At 37.5% G+C, this 6,222-nt stretch overlaps 2 protein-coding genes and 1 non-coding gene across 4 annotated transcripts in view; 2 read left to right on the forward strand and 1 right to left on the reverse strand.

The window, feature by feature from the left end:
* The window catches only part of LOC142337770 (uncharacterized), a 346,563-nt gene that overhangs the window by 307,905 nt on the left and 32,436 nt on the right, over positions 1 to 6,222 (forward strand). The window lies entirely within an intron of this gene.
* Positions 1 to 6,222, forward strand: part of LOC142337764 (dynactin subunit 4-like) — a 618,078-nt gene that overhangs the window by 307,904 nt on the left and 303,952 nt on the right. The window lies entirely within an intron of this gene.
* On the reverse strand, positions 11 to 83 carry Trnam-cau (transfer RNA methionine (anticodon CAU)). The gene has a single exon. It is a non-coding gene; the product is annotated as a tRNA-Met (tRNA).

A 6,222-nucleotide genomic window follows, 5' to 3' on the forward strand; every position in this document is an offset into this window, starting at 1 on the left:
AACGCAAGCATGCGACCAGTGAGGCTCGAACTCACGACCTTAAGATTATGAGACTTTCGCGCTGCCGACTGCGCCATGGTCGCTGGTAGGTAGCAAATCATTCAATTGTCGAATCATGCATGATCTGTTAAAGGTAATTTGCCTTCATTATTTTTGTTGGTGATATTAGTTATTGGGCCTCCAGGGGCTTTTTTCAGACTGCAATTTAAAAAATACGCTTCAATACGCAATCTCCCAAGAGACAGTTCAGATGTTTTTTTGTGCTGTACATAATTGGACCTTATCTAAGTAGTTTAATTCAGAGCTCATTTTCTATATCCAAAATATGCAGCCAATTGACAATTATTTGAATTGTTTTTCAATTTACGAGTTGAATTGGGACTGTGATCCATATACTGTTTTCCAGAGACTGGACCATTGAGCTGTCTGATCTCCCTTACGGCGACGCTATTTTGTTAGTCTTTTCTGGAGCTTTTCTTAGCCTCAAAGACTTTCATAGGCGTTGACGACACTTTAAGGAGCTACGTAATCTTGAAGAATATAAGTGGGAAATTGCGACGTCTTGTTGAAGATGTTCACCCTGCAATTGCTACAAACTTTTTTTTTGTTTTTCTTTGTTCTCGATTTTTTTTGGTCTATTTCTTTGACAATTAAAAATAGAAGACTAATTCTGGACTTTGGCCGTTGGTTGTCAAATGTTATTGGTACTAGCGGTGATAAAGAAGTGATCATATGATCATTAACCCTCTCACTCATAAGCTCAGGACTATGAGACTTACTCGCAGCCCACTGCGCCATAATGGCTGTTAATGTTGGAAATTTTTAATTAAAAGAAGGGATTGACAGGACAACTTGTGCATTTTCTGACACTGTAGTTTAAAACAAGAATGAATGCTTTAAGTTTTTGCTTTCAAAATTTGCAAGCGAGTTGACCAAGATCACATATAAGTATATTTTTAAATTGCTCTCAAACCAAGTTTGTAGCAATTATATTAGTCCTGTGGTCTTTTTTCAATGCGATTTTTCGCTCGACCGATTTGTCGTCTGACCCATTGACTTTCGTCCTCAAAAACGGGAAAAACAGGTAGCGCTCGGAGGGCATTGAGTTCTCTTAGAGCCCTAAGCTTTACTGCATTCTAAAAGAAAGCGATTCACCAAAACTGCTTTGAGGAGACATGGTGCGTGAAGGGCGTTTCTTAATCTTGAAAGTTTGACCCCCTTCAATCACCCCCCCCATTACCCTCCCCCTTCAACACTTCCATTGTCCACCCTCCTCCACATTCCGATTTGAATCCCACTCTCCTTCGCAGCCTTACCCCCTGCCCCCCGCCCGCTTGAACCCCTTCATCCCTAAGCCCCAGCTGTTTACTACCGAAGCCAACCGCTCGCCTGTAGTTTTTGAGCAATTCGCCCGACGTTAGTCGGTTATGTTTTAAGTTTATTTCTGTTATGTTCATATTTATGTTCAATTTATGTCTAGTGCGAAGCCGCTTTTTTGCAACTTATTCGTGGTTGGCTTGACGACAGTTTACGAGGATGCAGATAATTTGCTGCGTATTAGCGGGAATTCCAATAGAGAAATTTTGACTTTGAGAGGCTCCCGGGTGAACCACCTTAAACCTTTCTTGCAACCATATCAAAGCCATATACGGAGTTCATGGTATTTTGGCAACCATATAGATGACCATGAAGACCAATCTTTTTCACGAAAACGTTTTCCTCTTTCAAGATACACAGCAAAACGCTTAATGATCATATAAACTGAGATCATTTCAACTGCAATGCAATTTTCGATAAAGTTGAGAACAAATACGAAGTTTTGCTTTCGGGAAAGCATAATGTGCCTGTACGTTAATTTAGAGAAATTAATTTGACAAAGTGAAAAGTGTTTAATTGCTCTCAAACGAAGTAGAATCAATTATTGTGATGCGTGTTTTTTTTTTAATTAAAACTAAAACATATAGAATGCCAAAAATAATCTCCGAGGAGTATTGGTATTCTATAGGTTTTTAAGTTGTTGCATATGTGTTCATGTCGTGACTTTGACTTCTTTCATTTCAAATGGCATCTTTTTCGAAAGTTAGAAATCTACATTTAATGTACTCAGCTTTTTTCAAATTTTTCAGCAGATATTATCCTCTTGTAATTTAAGTTTGATCAATAACATTGCTACTCCAAAACATCCCCTCCCCCATTACCTCAATCTATTTCTCCTTCTCAGCTACTCCTTCTGCCCCTTGTATGTAGACTGCTCTTGCTCTCAACTTCATCTACCACACTGTTCTACATCAATCTCCGTCGAACTTAGGCGGTAAGATTTTTGATGCTCTTTTACCGGTTTTTCGTCTGATGTTTTTGACGTTAAAATCGGTTTGCATTCGATCAACAATGGTCTAGAAAACCTAAAATTTTTAAGCTGAAAAACCACCTGAATCGGTATATCTTGTGGTTAAATTTACTTAAATTTAGGTTGAACCAACTTTTTTCTGAGCTTTCGTTTTATATTAGAACTTTTTATGTGCATTTGGAACAATTTCTGTGCGTATTTATTATGACGTCATTTAGCTGTAGCTAACATTCTCTGACAAGAAGAAGACGGCGAGAAAAATGGTACAAGTTTTACAAGCAGACGGACGAGTGAACTAGTCGACTTACGTAAGATAGCGGAGCGTGCGACGCTATGGGAGCCTTAACGGAGTTCTACAATCCGAGTGATCAGGTAGTAACCTCTAGAACGGGGTTCTTGAACTACCCAAACTAAGTCGCCGGTCTCAATGTAATGCGCGGCAGGTGTCTGCCACTTAGATTATCGGTACAGCGTGGGTGCGAACTTTCTGATCCGAAGGGAGCAAACAGCGTAAGCGTACGTTTGCACACAGGCTTAGCGTTTGCGATGATCAAACTCAATATTTCCAGCAAGAGAGAGATTACCAGTTGAATTTTGTCCCGACAAAAATTGGTTAGGTGATAGCAATCAGATCACACGGATCAGCGCTTACGGGTGTTAGTGGACGCGAATTAGGAGCTGGCTCCGTGAGACAAAAGGTAGTAAAATGCACCGCATCCGTGGAACGACGCGTGCAATGAATTTTATAACACGCACTTAAAACTGGGCACCAACATCTCCCTGATATCACCCGGATGTGGTGCACTGGGTGGATTGAACCTCCACTTTATACCCTTGTACAACAAATGAAGAGCAATCCCCATCTTTTTTCGGTACAACAAATGAAGAGCAATCCCCATCTTTTTTCGGCAGTGCAGCGGACAGTAACATCAAATGACCCAAAGTAGTGAACGCCGTTGGTGAAGGGAGAAAACTGGTAAGTAAGTCTATCCTTGGGTAGGTCAGACATGACTGTTTGCATGATTGCAGCGCGGAGGTTTCTGCACCTCAAACGATTTGCTTTGATTGAGCGTAATGACTACCTTAGTTTCAGTGCTGCATAGTGTTCCTGCACAATTGATCTTATGTGGTCAACGCCCTGATGATGTAGTCGACGCTTGTGTGCTCAGGGAACAGTTTTGCAAAGGGGTCACGTGCATCCAAGATGATGATGGGCTTTAAATTGAAGCCAACTTCCATATCAAACTTTGTATTATATCGTAGTTAGACAACGGCTAGATGTAAACAACGTGTTAGATCTAAGCGTACAAATCAACCAGTGACATTTAGGTGACAAGGTTTTTGATGTTTATACCGGTTTTTTGTCCGATGTTATTAATTTGCAAAATTGTTAGTATTCATCAACAATTGTCTGGAAAACCAAAAGTCATTGAGCCGAAAACCACCCTAATCGGTACATATTGTATTTATATTTACTGAAAAGAAATTTAGAAAACATTTCTGTGCCTTTTTCTTTTAATAGTACGTATTTTACGCATTTGGAACGATTTCTGAACGTTTTTATTTTGAGGTCATTTAGCCGTTGCTAATAATCTGCACGAATTTGAATGTTTTTTATTATTAGCTGCCCTCATCTTGTGAGGCGGCTATTATAGTTCTCCTATCTATTGACGACTCTTTTTACGGGTATTGCTGGAGCGTCGTTTTTATAGATAATTTATGGAGTTTATTTAAAACACGATGTAATCGGCAATGCGCAGGTCAAAACTAAGTTAAGTGTTTTGGTCAAACGGCTGAACGAATTGAAGAGCAAAGAGAAGAGTGATTTTGCAATTGATACTGCATTTTTGAGAGAGAGAGAGAGCAAGAAAGGTAGGCGAGAAAAATTTTTTTGCAAAGCGACTGAAATGCTTTGATCAGTGGCGGCTTTTTCAAGGAAGTTTTTAAGTTTTTGAATTTTATTTACAATTTTTAGCTGTTTTTGTGTGATTTCGGCGTTTAGGAAGCTTTTTTAAGCGGTTTTTGCACTCTTTTTCAGATTTTTAGTGTCCGAGGTAGTTTCTGATTGTAATTATTAGTCATGTGGACTTATTGAAAGTTTTTCTTGCCCTTTAGTTTTTGGCATTGTTTAAAATTTGTTTCATTTTCATTGTTTCAATTGTTTAATTAGGGTTGGTTGCAGGGTAATTGTTACTAAGTGGAAACAATTATAAGGTTGATATCACATATTTTTTTAAAAACTAAATTAATTAATTATTCAGTTTTTTGTAGTATTTATTTCCCTCTCTTTTATTTAAGTTTTCCAGTACGTTTGGGAGGCTTGTTGTTGCTTAACGAATAAGCAGGAACTGCTTCTTAAAGCGTTTTTAAAACATCTGTTGAGACTAGCAATATTTAGAGGATATTTCAAAAAAAATCAACAGCTTGCTTAGATTTTGTTGTTTTTCTTGCTTTTTATACTTTTTCTCCTTTGTTTTTTGCTTGGTTTTTCTCCTTTTTCGAAATATCGCCGCATGTTTTAATTATCCTCCCTCATCTTTGCAGACCGTTATTTTCATTCTTCCCTATTTCTCTTCAAGGCGTTGAAACCGAAGTTGCCCAGAAAATTAATCTAGAATCAGCAGAGTCAGTATCGAAAAACGAAATAAAAAAAAAGAAACGGGAAACCCATAAAAATCAATTTTAGATGCACGCTTCTTAAACTTTGTTCTTGTAAATCTTAGTTACCATCTCTAATGCTTAATGATTTTGGTTCTAGATTTTGTAGCCACCCATTAGTAACAGTTGTACGTTTAACGTCTAACCTCAATATACTTCCGCTTTTAAATATTTTTGTACAAATATCAGTTGCTACATTTTTTCCTTGCAATCGGGTTCATTTTGCCAGCAATCTGTAAGGTATGTATTCTAACACACAGAGTTTCAGTAAGCAGAAATTGAGTATAATAGAAAATTTGTTATCAAAAACTGATTGGAGTCGAGAATAAATCCAAAACTGATTGGAAACTGATTGGAGTCGAGAAAAAAATAGTCAAAAATGTTTTCCTATTTTTCTTATCCTCTCTAATTTATTTCCTCTATTTGTTTCTTTTTCACATTGAGTGATATAATGGAGTAAATAATTTTACTAGTTTAGATAGTGGTTCGCTAGGGCGTATGTTAAATTCAACTTTGAGTCAATTCCGGAGATTTCCGGCTGCATTTTTTTAAATGAATTGTTTTGCTTCACCTTAGTTCACAGCTTTCTTACTGCTCTAGGGTAGTTTCATTCATCGCATACTGCTCAAATTGCTTTTAATCGTCAGGTTCTCGGCAAAGCAATCTAAAATGAGCGGAATCCGTATTAAAAAAAAGCAATCAAAAATAGAAGCGAGATAAAACAATAAAGCCCAATTTTAGATGCCCGCTACTTGAACTTTGTTCTTTTAAGTCTTCGTTAACATCTCTAATACGTTTTCACGTTGATGCTAGTCACTGCATCTTAAGAAATAGGAGTATGCATAACTACGAAATCCAATCGAAATAGTTCGCACTTTAGAAATGTTTTCATGCAACAATAAATTTTTACCGTTGTTTTTCTGATCTCTCAATCCCAATCGGTGTTATGGGAATCAATGGCGGTTATTATCCAGCAATGTGCCGGGTATGTTGGAATATTCTGTGAGTGGTTAGACTTTTTGCCAAAAGAAACGGGATATACTGGTAAAATTGCGCGTGTGTTTATGGACGTGTTTATGATTTGGTGGAGAACACGTAATGGGTAGCGTTAACCAAATCGATTTGATCTTTAGAAAGAACATTGCTTAGCAGTTTTTGTACATAGCAAACGTTGTTTACATTTTTTCTTTTAACTTTGAATATAGGATTTTTCATTA

This window comes from Convolutriloba macropyga, chromosome 4, assembly GCF_964194025.1.
Source record: "Convolutriloba macropyga chromosome 4, txConMacr16.3, whole genome shotgun sequence".
Classification (NCBI taxonomy): Eukaryota; Metazoa; Xenacoelomorpha; order Acoela; family Convolutidae; genus Convolutriloba; species Convolutriloba macropyga.